This window comes from Anopheles bellator, chromosome 2 (assembly GCF_943735745.2).
Source record: "Anopheles bellator chromosome 2, idAnoBellAS_SP24_06.2, whole genome shotgun sequence".
NCBI lineage: Eukaryota > Metazoa > Arthropoda > Insecta > Diptera > Culicidae > Anopheles > Anopheles bellator.
Window position 1 is genome coordinate 48,433,675 of NC_071286.1, and position 18,456 is coordinate 48,452,130.

Sequence of the window (18,456 nt, forward strand, 5' to 3'; positions counted from 1 at the left end):
GGTACGGTAAAGTTAAAGCAACCAACCGGAAACAAGGCAGACTTTGCGGTCCATTAGGTGCAGGCTTCATTGTCTTTGACGAGCTTTCTTTTCTTTCTCTCTTTCACCCTTCAGTGTTTCTTTCTCTACTTCTAGCTCTATTTCTGGGGATCCCTTTCTATTGGTTTGTAAGTGTATGTGAAATGTATGTGCTTTGTAAGGGGAGTGTATGGTCACGTTGTGTATGTATTCAGTTTTCAATATTGATAAAGTGCAACCCAAAGTATTACAACATATATTTAATACGAAAATGAAATCTATTTCTTCGAGTAAAAAGTTCAACATATCCAAAACATCAACAACAACAACAATTTTTCATGTAGTCTTTGCTGTGTCTGGTTGGAAGATGTTCGAAGACGGTGCCTAATTAGCTTAGTGCTTCATTTTGTCCTTTACGTTTCTGCGTGCATACGATCTTACCAATTTTCCAGTCTGGTTAACATACGGATACTCTTCGTTCGTTATTCTTTTTACGTGTTTCTCCAATCGTTTCTTGGGTTTTCTTCCTGCACCGTCCACTTCCTTTTAAAGATGTGGCAAAGCTTCGGTCCGTTTGGTGGGCGGAGAAAAAACGGCATATTGAATGAAATAAAATTATGAGCACAATTAACCTATCTTGCCATGAATTTATAGGATTTAATCTTTTATTTATGAAATTGTGAAGAAAACGAAACCATTAATGAAGCTATAAATAAACAATCTATCTCCCTTCCAGCTTGAGGACGAAGCCGTACGCTGCTTCGACTCTTCTAGTCAGTTGACTGAATCGATCCAACATTCGAAACTATCGGCTCGCGCTCTTAATGTGAGAAGGTACAAAGAATAAAAAACCGTGAAGCACAAGGGAACGAACAGATTTTCTGTCTTCTTCAGGGTTGGATGCTGACTGACCAAAGAAACGAAAGGTACTGGGACATCGACCAGACAGCAAGTGGTGGAACGGAATTAACTACCCTAATGGAGCCATATAAATAAAAATAAATCTAACCATGCGATGTAGACCACGCTTACTATGGAAATCATTTAGTTTGTGGTTTTTATGCTTTGCCATCCTTTGCCGAATGAGTCGCCATCGGAAATCGAAATCCACTATTGTTTTCAACAACGATCAGAGTCTCAATTCAGTCACCCCTGTGAATAATAGCATTCCAAAGAATGGCAGTATTTAAAGTAAGGGTCTTAAAATTATGTTTAACAAATGAAGAGCGAATTCAAGGATAAGTCCAGTCTATCATCGATTAGAAACAGGCTGGCATATTTTCATTACATTCGATATTACAACATACAAATACTTAACATCGATTGTGTATTGCGCCATCAATATATTTGTTAGCTTCCCGTAAAAGTTTTACTAACCTCGAGATCATTCGATTGCACTTGCAGCACATAATTGTTTGTGTGTATTCTCGAAGGACACCGGTATATTTTTGTCCGTCCGGTATCCCATAAAAATTGGTACTTTTTAAGGACGACCAATGTTTCGGTCTACAAGCTACTTTACCTTTTTGTATGCTTTTTTGGAGACACTGCCGGATAGCCGAATGTGCACTTTGCGTGGCGAGGTCATTGAAGCAATGAGCTAACTGTTAAAAACGCGTTTTACATTTTTTGTGTATTTATGACGAATTACAGGTAAGGTTCAGTTTTTTAATGATACTCATCTATTTCGGAAACCATAGTTGGAAACAGAGTCTTCTCATTGAAAAAAATATTAGTCTAGATACAAATTTTTTGTGACCTTGTACGAAATATGAGTGTTCACCATACACCATAAAATTTCAATGATGTGTCCTTGCATGCTTTGTGAGACAGTGTTTTAAAGGGGCCTCGTAAGGTACAGGTGTACGGTAAGATCTACGACAGGATACAGATGTACGGTTTGATTTTGCACGTCGGACACGGCTATAACAAACGAACATTGAATAGAGATCAAACATTTCGAAGAAATTGAAAATAAATCATACAACATTTATTTTCTGCATAACCTATAGCATATGCATTGCAGCTATACTGTATAGAATAAATCAGAAATAAGTTAGCTGCAGTTCTCGTTGCTATTATCAGCACAAGCGACATTTGAACAACTTTACACAACTTTGATTGCGCAAATGAATGATAATCAAATAGTAATACATGTATTCATATGCTTTTGATTCCTTGATGTGCTTTAAAACTTCGCAATCATTACACAGTAATGCCGTGAAAAGAATTAATTGATTTCTTCAACATAATATATACCTTCCACCCTCAAATGCATCGTTTTGCTACTTAATAGGGACCGGAATCGAAAGCTTGGTAATAAAATATAAAGAAGCATGGCACCGACCGGCACCAGTGGTAAGCGTAAAAATGTCAGCCATTTTAACATATCATCCAAGCTTCAACTTAATTTAAAGTTATTTGCTGACCTTTTCCCTTCATATGCAGAGATGCAGGCGGGCGAACGAACAAGAAACATTGGTTAATTAACTTCTTGCCAGTGCAACGGTACAGTAGCGCAACGACCATTGACTAGCAAGGCGTGCGGCCGCCATGAAAGATCACAGATAGGCCATGTTGTGAGTGCGTCGTGTCTCGCCGCTGCATAGTTTAATCAGCAAACGTTGCATTCGCGAAAAAAGAACAGTAAAAACATTATAAAGGAACCAGGTACTGGCTAGGGTTGTATTAATACGAAAGGATCAAACAAGAACACCAGTACAAACGAGAGACTCGTTCGATTGGCATGCATTCGGACGAATAAACAAGTCGGTTGCCAGGAAAAAGAGATAAAAATTAAGTATGCACATGGCAGCGACAACGGCCTTTATAAACGGGGATGTAAAAGTTCTATTGAGAAGATAATTCTGGGAGTCGTAAATCTAACCCAGCGACGAAAACTCGCAGATAAAAAACGTGGTACCGGAAGGTTCTTTGCTCGAATCTACGCTTCATCGGCCTTCTTGCACCGATCACGAATCGCCGTGTCGTCTTCCAAACACCCCCGATGCCAGGAGCCAGGACACGAGGACCACAGCAAGCGTTGTAAATAAAAAGAAAGAGATGGCGCGAAACAACAACGAATCGTTGGCGGAAAGTCGAGCGAGAAGCAATCAAAATATGGCGATCGTTAAGAGAATCGGCCAAAGTGGCCTACGTCCTGAATGAAGCCTAACGACTTCACCAAAATGAAGCCATCGCACCACTTATATAGAACATGGCCATCTCAGCTCCTCGTGCAAAGTCCCTTGTGTTCGTATCGGATATGCGAAGATTCTTGCCGTAAAAGAAGTTGTAGAGGAAATTTATGAAAATTTTATTTTATTCTCATCCGCAGGATTCAGCGGTCGGTGGCTCAGACCTTGGGGGACCATTAAAGTAATAAATCTTCCAACTGTAGCTCATGGCTTGAGCTTCTTATGCCTCTCACAAAGCAATTGTAGTAAACTATGACTCCAAATTTTTTTTTTAGTCGTAGCTCCAATTCGATGCCAATGAGACCGTGGTACACTCAGGGGAGCAGTCAGAAAAGATATCGCAAGTCACTAAAACTGAGCGGTAGCAAACTCGGTGAAAAGTTCTACAGCGAAACGGCATACAAAGGCAGAATGACGCAGGTGGTACCCGGAAGCCTGGGCCAAAGTGAGATGGAAGCAAAAAAATGTGCACATTATTAAGATGTACGTCGACCACGTGCTTCGATGTTTCTGTAAATCGCAATGAAGCAAACTCGGAGCTCAAGTTACACATCGTTTGCGCAGTAGTGGCGTTTGCGTAGTGGCTTCAAACAATATGCAGAGCAAAGATAAGCGGGGTTGCGAGACTTAAATATCATACACAGTTTTGTTTTAGTCGAGAAAATACAAACATAAGTTCATGATCAAACACTTTTTCGTTTTCATTGGGTAACTTCCAATCTCTTTTCCCAATGGTTTCTATTTTGAAAACTATTGGTATTAATAGATGTTGTATGGAATGTTTCGCATGGTCTCTAACGGTTTCTAGCATTACACTTTTTGGTTTTGTTTCATGACTATTGACAATAGATTGCGAAGCATTTGATTGCGTGTGTTAGGCTCACTTTCCTGTTTCGCGCTGCGACAATTCTATTCCGCAACTGTGCCGATGTATGTGTGAAATGGCTCAACTCAGAACAAAGATAGCGAATCAAAAAACTAGATTCTTTGTGTACTGGCGTAGAATTTCCATCTTTTGTCACTATCTTTTCCAACGAGGAGAGCGTTTAATGTTTTTCTTCCAACTCGCACTTTCTCGACGCCCTTCCTTCTCTACGGAACACGCGATATCGAGTGGATAGCTTTCCACGCCATCGAGCAAAGGTTGTGCGCTTCAAGGAGACAGTCCAAAATCTATGTTTATAAGACTAAAATGAAGGAAAGACGGTAACCGATGGTACAAAGAGAAGGGAATTTATCGGCATAATGGCCCGCTATATCTCTTTTTTATGTTTATAAGAAAAAGAAACATTTTAATGGGAAAAGATCCTCGTACCACCCGCTTCCACGCCTGTAGGACCCTAGAGATGGGAGGAAAACTTTTCGAAAACGCACACCACCGCAAGCACAAAGCGTGGTGCAAAAAACGCGCTCGGCGATCAATAAGGCTAACGACGCTAACGCTAGGGCTAGGACTTTGAAACGTTTGCGTTTATGGAACGGCAGTAGTAGCCTCCACCATGTTTGGGCCGGGTTTGGGAGTAACTGCAAATGTTATCAACTTTCCTCCCACCAGTCTACCTATGAGAAAAGAAAGAATTTTTGCGCAAGTTTATTCCCGCAACGTGCTTTGCTGCTGTAGAAGGAAAATTGAAAATTTTCGCTTTTCCCTAGCGAGTGGCGGTCGCAGCCCCTTTCTACACGGAGTTTTGGACGATTTCGCTAAGGCATAGTTGCTGTTTTGGAGCTCTTTCATCTCGTCAACCATTTCCCTCTCTTTTGAAGCTCCAGGGAAGCTATCTTTCTAATTATATACTTAATTGAACAAAATTAAATTGGTTTCTACCTATGCCACGTCGCACGGAGAAAGAAGTAGATAACGCAAACGAGAGCTTCGACGTTTCAAAGATGCCCAAGCAACAGATGCAATGTTTCTGCGCAGATGCTCCGAATGTCTTTCAACACAATCTGACGGCTTGCCACGAAGGTGCGTCGTTATAGTTAGTTATATGGACGATTTCGTGGTATCCGAAAACTGCAGAACTTAGTATTTTAACAACTTCAGAACAATCATAGTGAGTATAAAACGAAAAACGTTTTCACATGACTGGTAACCAAGTTATTTATTTTCTTATCAGTTTATAAACGAAAGATAACTAGTAACGAAATTATTTGAGAGTAATATTCAAGAGGAACTTATATGGTAAAATATGGAACATTCATCGACCTTTGTCAAAGTCATGCGTAATGTGTTATATAGGGTGATCTTTTCTTGAAATAATTGTGTATGTATTGCTTGTGAGTGAATGTTTGAAGAGGGTTAATGCGAGACCCAACCATTTTGTCCAAAATTAAATTGAAAAGATCAAATATTGAAAGGAACAACGGTTTAAATACAACTCAAAACGTTTTTATTTCAAATAAACAAAGTAGAATTGAACATTTTGTGTAAACGTACATTTTTTTATTGTAATTTTCAATTCCTATTCTTGAGGACCATTTTAGATGTTGTCACATTGCGGAAGCTCAGATTTTACTATATTCAGGGTATTTTCTTCTGTACACTATAGTGGAACATGTTGTATTTTTGTAAGCGACCTCACGAACACTCTGAGCGAAATGATCCAAATTGAAAGAACACAATCAAAAATAAATATTTTTATTCAAAGTCAAAGGTTTATTCAAAGATTTAAAAATCGCTTGACGAATAGTGTGGTAGTTATGTTGATGGGTTAACTACTCTTAAAATATTGCAACTGATGCAAAATTCTTTTGTTTTTGTTTCGTTTCACTTATTTTTTAAATTTATTCTCTGTTCTGTTGATTACTTTTGTTCAAATTTGTACATTTCTGTAAAACTATTTGAATAGCTAACGTATTTTAGGAAAATAATATTATTGGAAAAATTCCATCTAAACTTATTTCGTGGTTTTGACGACAAAAAGTATGTTAAACACGATACACTGGGACAACATATTTCTTTACCATGCTCTTTCTTAGGAAAACCCATAAGATTCACCAATTCATAGGTTCAGGATTGGCATTGTTACTATTGTTGCTCGTCAACGAATAAATTGTAGGAATATCCATCTATATTCAGAGTATTGAAAAGTTTTTCTTATGAAAAGTTTGCAGACAAGCAATGTACTATTAACAATAAAATTCTTAAAGCAGTTTATGAAATTAACTTATTAACTTACTTCTTGCATTCAAATGTTTAGAAAGAAGGTGGAATAACAATATCTGGTAAAGGATATTTCGTCATATTCCACTATTTTTGACCCAAACGGTGATTATGCGCCAAGCATAACTTTCGTTGTTTAGTCGATTTTTTCGGGTATCAAGCTGATGCTATGGTCTCAAGTATTACATTTTTACAGGGTGAGTTCTTAGAGTGTTCCTTTGATGCTAAGCTTTGTTTGGTCCTTCTTTTGTGGCCGCTGAAGAATCGCTCTAGAAAAAAAATCCCCGCCGATTTTCCATCTCGATGGATTAGAAGTATGATTAAAACGTCATTATTTAGATAGTTTTGAGCTGTTCGAAAGTCTGAACAATCTAGCTTTAGCAAGAGCACTTCCATTGGTCGCGCTTCGAGAGCTAGGGTTCAGAAGCATTGCGCATCCTCCATGATATGCTGTAGCACAGATGGGCGGGCATTGCGCAGATTGGAACAGTTACTGATTTCGCCTTGTGGAGACCATCTAAATGCGGGACCACGCGGTGTGTATACATCACGTAAACGACCTGCGGAAAATTTTGCGTTTTTTGTAAGCCACGATCATAAGAAATTTGAGAATCCCTTAAGGAGCAGCATGAAAGTTTTCTCTTTTAGGTATTCTGAAAAGGAAATACAATTGAAGCGTGCTTCTCGTATGAAGCTAAGGAAAAGGAACATTCCTTGAGCAGATGTGAAAATGCCTTGGTCGGTTTTCACGTGACACGATTAGTCGTTTAGCACGGATGAGGTTGAGGCTAATTGTGTTCGCTTTGCAAACTACGTGAATTTTCCTGTGCTGATTTTTTAACTTGATTTCCAATTACTCTTCATGAAAAGTGTTCTGTAGCAAAACACCTCTGAAAATGAAAAATACCGCCTTTATAAGTTCGCCATCGGATGTTTTTGTGCAAGTAGATACAGCATTGACTTTCAGAAAAAAAAATTACATTGTGTACTCTCCGAAACAATGGACTGAAATTGTAGCACTGTACATTGAAAATAATCATTCAATTATGCCAACTGTAAATACTGTCCGTGCTTATTATTGCCGAACTTATTCTGACTTCTTTCTGTGGGGCTATTTGAAGAGTAATGTGTAAACCAGTCAACCGAAGATCATTGAAGAACTGAAAGCTAATATCACAGCGGAAATTGCTGCTATTATGCCGGAAATGTTGTCAAATACAATGAAAAATGCCCAGCAACAATAAAATATGCCTGCTTTTCGTGTGTTTTATGGAGGCGGTCATTTGACCGATATTGTATTCTAAGTGTATTGTCAATAAACTACATTGTATACCCTAAATAAATCTTGTTCATTTGTCAAAATAGGCTGAGAAATGGCGGAGTTGTTTAACATTTAAGGTGCCATAACTATGGCGCACCATAGCTGTTTCCGACTATACTGATGTAGCTTCCAACTTCCGTTACAAAACGGCGAACTTCTAGATAAAATAATTATACTGCAGTTTATTGAAAAGAACAAATTATTAACACTACACTACAAGGTAAAGCTAAGTAATTTTCTTTTCTTATTCAAGTTGTGGAGATCAAAATAGGAGCGTTCGCTGCTGCGTATCCTGATATCATTGCTTGGGATAAAAAACCAGTCTAGTGCAGTTTTTATTAGGTCTGATAAGGCCTGTAAGATAAGGCCTGCCGATATGGATTTCTTAGAATCAACAATTTACATAAAATTTAACGAATAAAATTTTCAAATATTTCTTCCAAAACACTGACAAATTTCAGATTGTTTAGATTGAAAATTCTGATTATTTCAGCTAGAGTCGAAAGTGCAGGAAATAGGGAAGGTTATAATCGATTATCGTGCCAAATATATCAAAGATGTAATTCAGATGAGCTAAATTACAATAAGGGGAGAATGTGCGATCCCATTGCACGCGTGCCTAGCGGCTCTTCATGTTCTCCAATAAGACACATAACCATAAAGCATTACTCTTCACATGTGCGAGTACCCATTAAGAGACACCTAACTAACTATCACTCTAATTAAAACAACCGCAATATTGCCGCGATAACGTGTTGGATTGCCCGTTACTGCCTTTGTTTTAACCCTTAAGATATGTTTTGTGCGATACTTTTTTCCACTACTATTGTGCCGCTCTCTTTTCACTACATTTTCGTGCGTGAAACGTTTACACTAGCTGGTTGCGATGATACACATATGGTACACGATACAAAATACTGCGGCAAAATGTAACAATCGATATACATTATATAATCGAATATAATATATCACTGTGTAACAGTTTGGTTTTGTTACAGAATGATCGGGCTCAGACAGACAGGAGGCTGTGTTAAGAAAGGATAAGAGAATGTTGTGGGTTAAGGTTTTATCGCTTGTTAAACGTTTTGTACTTACAGCCGACATTTAACACACTTAAAAAAGTGTTTTTCTCTGTGTTCTGCTTAATGTAATACTCATAATAAGCGGTGTAACAAAATAATTTGCACGACCCAATCGTTTGTCACATTATTATCAACTGTTTACCGGGTTTTCGTATATGTTGAAGATCAGAGCACTTTTGCTAATTTAAACGGTATCGCATAATGAGCGAAAAGGAAGCGAGTTGCAAAACCCATCAAACTTTGGATCAACTCCGACTCGACTTCACTTATGAAAATAAGCCCTTTCAATTCTCTTCTTAATTGCGTCCTTGGCTTTTAAGTGAATTGTATGTTTGTGTCCGTCAATGTATAATTAAATAATGCATATTGGCCACGTTCTGTATGGATGTCTTACGTAGGATGTCCTACGTCCTCCGCAGAACCTCACATAATGCAACTTTTCTATTGCACATTCCTGTTTCAATTAATGTTCATGGTGTTCTCAGTGTTTGTAGGATAATTGTAGAAGAGAAGAGGACATCGTTGACCGTTATTAGAAGCTAGAACATTTTGTCCCACAATTCAATTCTTCCGCAGGACTACAGAAACGGGAGTTTTGTTTTGCATCTTACAATAATGCAATGTCGTTGGAATGTTGTTGGGTTAACCAGGGTGAGTTAATGGTGCTTTTGCACCATTAAATGTAATTTATTTATCACATCATCGCCGTTTCTTTTTAACAATTTTAATGATAGTACTATTCTCGCTTACTCTTCCTTGATTCGTCCATATATTAAGGACATATGGGATGGGTTGGAGGACGAATGAAAGAACTGGGGACTACTTGCACGTAAATGATGATCACAAAAAGCGCTAGTCAGTAAGAGCTTCATCATATGGCTATTACATAGGAGTTTGTGCATCAATTCACCGAACATAATTGAGGAAATTTAAAATTCTAAACTGTTATGTTGCTTGCTTCATTGTAAGGTGTCTCACGGTCCATTCAAATGACTGTTACATAGATAATAGAATTAATGTTCTTTCAAAGCAAGAATTCATACTGCACCATCATTCCATGCCATTTATGAACAAAATTTGAAAGCCATTCGATGTACACTTTTTTAGTTTTCGATGAACAAGAGTACAATATGTATGCAATTTTTTTTATGGTTTGGTCCATGATATGCAGAGTATCATCACTACATACAAAATATGTTTTGTTAGTTCATCCGTTGGGATGGCAGAGAAGTAATATCATCTAATTATTTTATCTCTATAAAGTTTACGAACTACCAGAGTTCGAACTGGCGTTTTAAACAATCGAACTATTATCGGTGCTCCGTTAGATTTTCAGATCAGGATAATGTTTTTACTTCAATATGGAATTACGCCTATTATTATTTTAATTTAGTAACAACTGTAGAATCGACTACTGCATAGTTTTACTTGGTACATTTACTTGCTTGGAACAAAATATATTGGAATTGCTTGACAATAGTAAGGAAACAATCTTAACCCAACTTTACAAGATGTTCATAGCTGGATGTTCCTCTGCATTTCATAAAAAAATATGTGCCACCGCAGTTAAGTTGATGAAAGGTTTACACTTTTGAACTGAACGATTGAAGTAAGAGGTAATCGATGAAAATAACATTGTTGCAAGCAACGCATCACATGTGCTATGAGTAAAATTAATCGTTTTTGCAAAGCTGCATTACATTATTTCATTCAAGTTTCATGAAAGCGAATAAAATAGAAACAAACATAAAAATGTTTCGAAAACTATGTTTGCTGTACAACATCAAGCTAACAATAATGTTGATATCAGAATTAAAGTAAATGAAATAGTCATTGTTCTCTTCGACAGTTCGTTATTAGTAGTCGTATTAAAGCATAGCTGCAACTCTTAAGATTCGAAAATCGTATTCCAAAAAAACTCCGAAACACTTGAAGATACGCAAAAAACGCAAAGCAGTGCAAAAAGAGCGATCGGCACCCAGCATGGCGCCCGTGGGAAGGAAAAGGGTCAGAATTTATGTTTATAAACCCACTGGCGTGGCGTATTGTTTACTTTTAGGGTCCTGTGGGTGGGAAATAGAGAACAACGAAGAAAGTCCCTCCGCCCACCGGAATGCGCGGGCGACGGATGAGAATGGCGCTGAAGGAACATTATCGCAGCTGGAACCGACGTTCGCGGTGGTACATGGTGGCACAATATCGACATCAAGCATCAGCAACGTCAGCAACAATAGCATTGCCTTTGAGCGCTAGCTGCCGCAGTCAAGGCGGATGTTCTTTCCTTTTTCCGAAGAAGGTTTTTTCCAAGATCCCTTACGCTGCCAGTCGGTTTCCCCCACTGAATAATAAAGTTTATTTTTGCTCCGAGGAAATTGCTACGATAAATCTTTTAAATGGAGCAAGTCTTTTAATGAGGATAAATATTTCAGCTTCCTTTTGCTTCCGAACCGTGTCCTTAATGGCAGTGTGGTCGTCTCTGTGTTTGCCATTGGAAGGATACCCGAAGACCAACCCAAGAATCTTGCAAATGGGATCTTAACGAATCTCTTTTTCGTACGCCCTTGGCATGGCGAATGTGCGAAATTTCTTACGCCCCACTCTTGCACAAAGATAACGCACATCGGCTTTCGGGAGAAAAGAAAAGATGGAAGCGAAACGGCAATTTACATAAGCAGAGGTATGTTTTCGGTGGAGTTTTATTAATATTTGAACAGTCCACTGCAAAGCCAGTTTAAACTTTCCAGGGGTAGTAATGGTGGGAGGTTCTGTAAATTAGTGTAGAATTCAAATTCTACGTCCGTCCGGCTAGTGCTGCTTTCGATACCCTGAAGTCGATTCCAGATGAAAGCATTCCAGATGAGTAGAAAAAAATCGCAAGTAAAAGTATTTCAAGGTTTAAAATAGACGTGTTGTTATTGTTTAAAAATATTTTTTTCGTGTTGCGTTAAAATAATTATCATCGTTTCAAGTAACAAAGATTGTTTAATTGGATGACATGAAAGAAAAATCCCTACCAACGAGCAGAAAAAGATGTTTTCCCATTTGTAAATAACTTTTATTGATGAGAGTTTATATAAATTGTCAACAAAAAGTCAAACCATAACCATAATCATAACCAATCACAATAAACTATTCTCAGCTACTAATCAAAAGCTCCAATCCCATGAACTTTTAAAAATATTTTTCTTGAAATCAAGCTTTATAAATTCGTCGTTGTCAGACGAAAGTCTGGAAAGATGCAAAACATTAATATTTTGACGGAAATTTCCATTATAAAATAAGAGCTGTTGATTTGAATGAACAGAAATGATTTTTTCTTATCGATGGAAATTAGCTGACGTCAATCGTTTGACAAAAAATAACGACTTATATTAGTTTTGCTTGAACGAAATGAGCAGAAGTAAATACATCCATAGTTTTCGATGTGTAATGATTTTGCTTTAAATAAAATATAACGTCAATTCACAAGGCATTACATGCTTCTGCTTCAATTGGGTGAATAATTATTAATTATCAACGTTTCATTAACAGAGTTTAATCGTTCAATCTGAATCGTTTCAGGCCAGTTAATTGTTCAAATCAAATTCAAATTCGTTCAATTCTTCGGAACACAGTGACCTCTATACGTCAGAAAGTAAAACTTTATGGCGGAGTGAAATTGTCCCGGTGAAATTTCTAGCGCCAATCATACATCTTATTCAAAGAGCTTTACATGTTTGCTATCTCTTTTCATCACAATCTGCGGGTACACTGTAAACCAATAACAGTAATAAAAATATTTTTTTAAATTTTGGATTCTTTAGATGCTCATCAAATCAACCAACAAATCACACGATGAACCAAATTATAACAAATACGTTTTTTTCTGTTATCATTATTTCACTGTCACTTTTAGTACCTTTCTTTGTCGTTCATTTCTGGTATTAATCAAGGTCCGGTGGCAAAGGCGGTATTAAAATTACTTTAACAAGTGAGGATACCAATCTGAACTTTTAGCCTTTTGCGTTGCGTAAATTCAGAAAATTCATCTGTCAAAGTCGAAAGAGTGATAAAAAATTACTCTTTCTAACCAACCTTTAACAGCTAAGGTAATGGATCCTTTTTTGATATGAAAAATCAAATATTCACGTTTGACATTGCTGGTACATTTTTATTGGGAATTAGTGTAGCACTCTACTAAAACATACAATTCAATTTATGGTCAATGGTTAATTTAATTACGCGTGTATTACACATCATATGTAAAATTTAAACCAACACAGGGAAAGAAAACAAAAACGTAGAAAAAGACCGTAGATTATTTCTTAAAACAAATATGTCCGCCTTTTCACACAAATTCCCCACAGTGCAAAGATTTACAGCTTTTTTATGGCACTTTCTCAGCTTTCTCAGCTTTGGCTGCGTTCATGCTAGGAAAATAGGAAAATATGAGTGCTAGAAAATAATTTACAACTTTTATTATCAGCATGGAAGAAAACGAAAAAAAAGCTAAGGCGATTTTCTGCTGATGGTGATGATGATTTGGGAATAACTTGGAGCTCGTAAACGAAAAACGAAATACGATTTTTCCATGTTTTTCTGTGTTGTATGCAGACAATGTCATGATGTTTTACGATCGAAACTAAGCATTTTAAACTAAACTATTTCAGGTTTAAAGATCCGTTTAAACGCCGAGACCGAACAAATCAATAAATTTTAGCCAACCAACCGACCAACAATTATGATTTTTACGTGTTGCGTTTAAGTGTCACCAATTCTTGTTACATCTTTGGATTCAAATCAGAACATTGTTTTATGTACATTCGATTTTGTTATATTTGTGGAGAAAATTGATTTCTGATCAGCAAGAAACGTCCCATAATTCTGACATTCTAAAAAAATTTTCGCTTTACGGTTGCAAAAGTTTATATCAAACCAGTTATGTTTATATCAAAATGTTTATTTAATATGAACTTAGAAAAAAGGAGTTTTGGAAACAGTAACTTGATGTATATAATAGAAACATTATGTACTTACATTCCCATTTGAGAACCATTTTGAGAGGCGCAAAAACTCAGAGAGAATAGGGAACTCAGCGCAAGCGAAATGGGAAGATAATAAAGCGAGAGCAATAGCTCTATTGCTGCTCGTAAAGTCCGCCCTTTATTCGACGGCCATGTTTTCATGAGATGACAGAATAAACATTCGGTTAAGAAATTCTATATAACCGAATATTTTGACAAATTTTGTTTTGAGCGATGGAAGCGAAATCATATTACTCTTCGTGAACCAGAAAGGCATAGTGATAGTGGTCGATTCGTGCTATTTCTTTGATACCATGAAGCCAATTTTTGTTGATTTTAAGACTCATTCTAGTCTCATTGTCTTCTTTTTCGGAGCTGTAACCCGAGATTTTTCGGAATCGTTCGGCCGTTGTCCGATTACTTTTATAAACCAAAGGTTGTTTTATGAATGTTCATCTAGTTGAAGAACGATTTTTCCCGTCGGCTTTTTTTCAAATATGCCAAAATGACGATACTACACGATGTCAAAACGCTAAAAGAGCACTGTCGGCAATTCATTATTCTCAAAAGAAAATAGTTGGCGAGAAAGGAAAATTTGTGAGAAGCAGATAAAATTGACAATTTTCTTATTTATACATAAGATATGGACAAAGGCCAATCATGTTTTCATGCGTACGCTGTGTATTCGTGTTTAGTTGATCGTCTATATAATCCAAAGAACCCAAGAATATAATCGTGTGTTACAAACCATCACATTTTTCTATTGGCTAAGCACACAAGAAAACTACTTACAACGTCCGATAGTGAAATGAAAAATACGTTTTGCACTTTCACATACCTAGACAGAAAGAGATATAAAAAAAGAAAATAGTTAGTATTCAGAAAACGAAATAGTTTGATAAAGAACAAACATGTTGAAAATACATATTCATTTTTGATAAACGGTTAACTTATTTTCCTATTTCTCACTGCAGTAACGTAAAACATATCTCACTAATTTGCTACACTGGTGTTCAAAATGACCTTCAGTGAATAGGTTTATAATGCCAGCTTGGGGAAAACTGCAAACTGCGGTTTAGGAATAATTGCGTCCTTGCCTTGTGTCTCCTGAGTAGAAAAACTTTCTAAATGGCATGCTGTTGTTCCATGGAAAAGGGTAGAAAGCTGAACACATTGATACCAGCTGGGAAATATATTACCTAGAGGCTGTAAAAAACGTTCCATTATACTTGGCAAACTCTTTTGCAGTGAGACCCCTTCCGGGCAGAACGCTTGCGTTCTTTGCCAATTTCGCATACCTTTCCTAAATGACTGAAGCCCGAAGAGAAGATGAAAGCAAAACCGAAACAATCTACCTTAGGTTATACGGTTTGTTTTAGTGAAATCCTCAATCAAGTCATAAAACCATAAAAAAGAAAGTTCCATTTTGAAACTGACTAGTTGTAAAGTGTTTTTTATCTATTGTTCTTTAATCACTATGAATAATACTCAAACGGAGTTATACGAAGAAAACTGTAAGTTTTCTCGTTCAATGATTAACTCCTTTTTTAGTTGATCTTATTCTATAAAGAAAATAAAATAATCTAAAATCTCCGATCAATAATAATCTTTCTTTTGAAAATAAATGATTAAACATAACATCTAACCTTTGCCATCAAGATTGGATGCCTTACGCAGCTACACTATACGGTTAACTTTCCACAAAGACATCACTCATGATTTTGATACGACATCACATGACCAACAAGGTCCATAGCACTTATCACAACAATTTACACTACACTACGCTATGCAACATGAAAAATATATCACAAAGCACAGAAATCACAAATCTCATTTCTTTACTTTTCAACAACAAACCTTTGAAGGCATTCTAATAGAAGCACCGATGCAGCGCAGCGAACACTTGAAACACTGATCGTGACATGCCACAGATTCACATATTCCACACGACATGCGAGGCACGAATATCGTGCCCCGTCGTCACGGCACACGCATGCACGCACGCTATAACAGGACACCGCAAAACCGCATTTGGCAGAACAGTGAACAGCGTCCAACCCAAACACCGCACCGCCATGGTTTCGTTGTGCGAGAGCTAATACTGCGAGCCGAGTGTAGCAACCAGGACGTAGCCACGAAGTTAGCAGCCATCGAATTCGACGCTTCGTTGGTTGCTGGAGCTGTCAAAAAATCATCGCTGTTAGCTGTGTCCGGTGTGCGGGCGAGAACGGCATGGAATGCGGCTATCACCACGAAGAGGAAGACGAGGACTACGGTCCAGAAAGGTCCAACTACCAGGCATCTGTAATGGGATTCGAAAGGAGAAACAAAATGCCTCATTTTAAAACGCCGTACGTCCATTATTTTAATAAGAGCTAAACAATATTTTGCTTTCTCGAGAACGAAGTATACAGGATTCTGTGCAAGCCCCAAAACGTTCAACGTTTAACCAGAAAAGTTGCTGCACCTAAGTTGCGCATGGAACTGGCAACACTGTCTATATAGCCCCGAGGAATACAGCCCAGTCGATTGCCTTCAATAATATGCTCGGTGGGTTTGTGCCAGTTTTTCGGCAAAGTTGCTATGTGCTCGTTTATGCTTCGGGTCGGTGGTTGTACCATAGTTACCAAGAGAGAACTGGTCTCGTGACACCGCCTGATAAAAAGCGTGAGAGCGAAGCAGAAAGGTATAGAGGGAGAATACCAAAGACGCATGTGGAAAACCACGGGCAAGTGCGAGAAGAAGGTATATAGAGTATCTGAGAGTAGAAACGTGCTTATTCCACACGAAGGGAGTATCGAGGTAATCGAATCCAATTGATGGGAGAGAATGTTGGTATGCGCATTGCATTAAGGATAAACTGTTCTTTTGGAAGCATTTTCACTGGTGAACAAAATTGCAGAGAACTAAAGGGAAAAAACGGCTGACATACGACGCGCTTAACACGCCCAAACGATTATTCCTCCTTTAATACTCTTTCATAAAGGATGATATACAGCAAAAGCCCGTGCATGGGGATGGAAAAAGGGATGCTCCGTATGTCTCGCAGTAGAAAATATTGCGAAATAGCTTTCTTACTTTAATTTTGCGTTCGACGCTCCACCACATTTTATTTAACAACAGTTTGGAGGTCAACAAGGTCGCGCACGGGCTTTTCATCGCGTGTCCACTGAATTTCGCACTCGAACGATGTTGTTCATCAGCAAACTTTTAAGAAGCCTTGTGAGGTTTAGGTGAATGCAAAAGACTTGGACTGACAATACCAAACACTATCAATGTCTTGCTGTGGCCGCCAGCAGCAGTTGACGGTCGTGCTGTGGCAATAGCTGACAATCGCGAGACGACAACTAGCGGCACGGAAGCATACAAGTGTAATACTGTCATGAAGAACACTCGGGAAAAGAAGGACTTCATTTTCGTTATTCCATCTTCAAGTTGAAGACGTATGCTTCATTACATCGCTGGAAAGAAACTCGTCTGATCAACGTTTCAGCTCGTCTCAACGTCTTCTCTCGACGTATGGCAAGACTTTGAGGCAGGTGCTAATTTTTTTGCAACCTCTTATTTAGTGTGGAAAGCGTTGAAAACATGGCAGGAGACCAGCGTTTTTTTGTATAACCCAGTCCTCGCAGGACAAAAATACACGAACAAGAAAACAGGTAAATGTTACTTCTCCACTTCAACCATGACACACGCGCAAACCTTTACAAAACAGAAATAAATGCAACACATTTGTCCGAACCGAACTCCGAGTCCGAACTTCAATCTGAATCTTAATATGTCTATTACAACAGCGTAAAAGATATGGATGAATGATGTGAATGATATGGCGACATGAAATAATGACTAAATGTAAAAATAACCGCAGCAGAGGCTTTCATTCTAAAATCGAAAACGGCATAACCTTGTCAACAAAGATTGTAAAAAAATACCATTCATGGCAATTTACGCATTCATGGTAACTTATGAAATTTTTTCCCCTGTCTAGTACAGTTAGTTTGTTAGTAATATTCCGTTCAGCATTGTTCTAATTCGCGCCAACTATACATATGTATCCACTGTCTGATCTTTTTATGATAATAAACGAATAGAACTATTCAAAGTAACAGTCAAAGAACAATTCAATAAAACTATAATATCTTTTTAATATTAGGTTTAAGGATCAGTTCTTCTTCAAAGAGAATTAGAATTGAAATCAATGTTTTATACACAGTATTGTTACATTCCAATGTGGTGGACGAAGGCTCTCGACCGCCAGCGGTGGAAAGCTTCCTTGGAGTAGGTAAAGACCGCTCGGCGGTTGTAACCGGATTAAGTAAGTAAGTAAGTATTGTTACATGTACGTCCAGTTGGATGCAGATTTCTGGAAATCGATCGGCACGTGTTCACTTTGTCAAACTTGCCATTTTAAATATCAATGTTTATTTCAAAATATAATATTTTAGAAGAAACCAACATAAATAAAGACAATATAGCAATGGACGTTGGGCATGTACAATCTTTTATGTTTATTTACGGTAGAATTTAACACAAAAACAATCTCCTTCATCCTTCCTTTTTCTTTTGTAAAACGTTTTTTTGTATTTACAATCACTAAGGTATAACCATATCCGTACGTTACTTTAACGTTTGTTTATATGTTGTTCGGCTTTACTATGTCTCTCGTTAT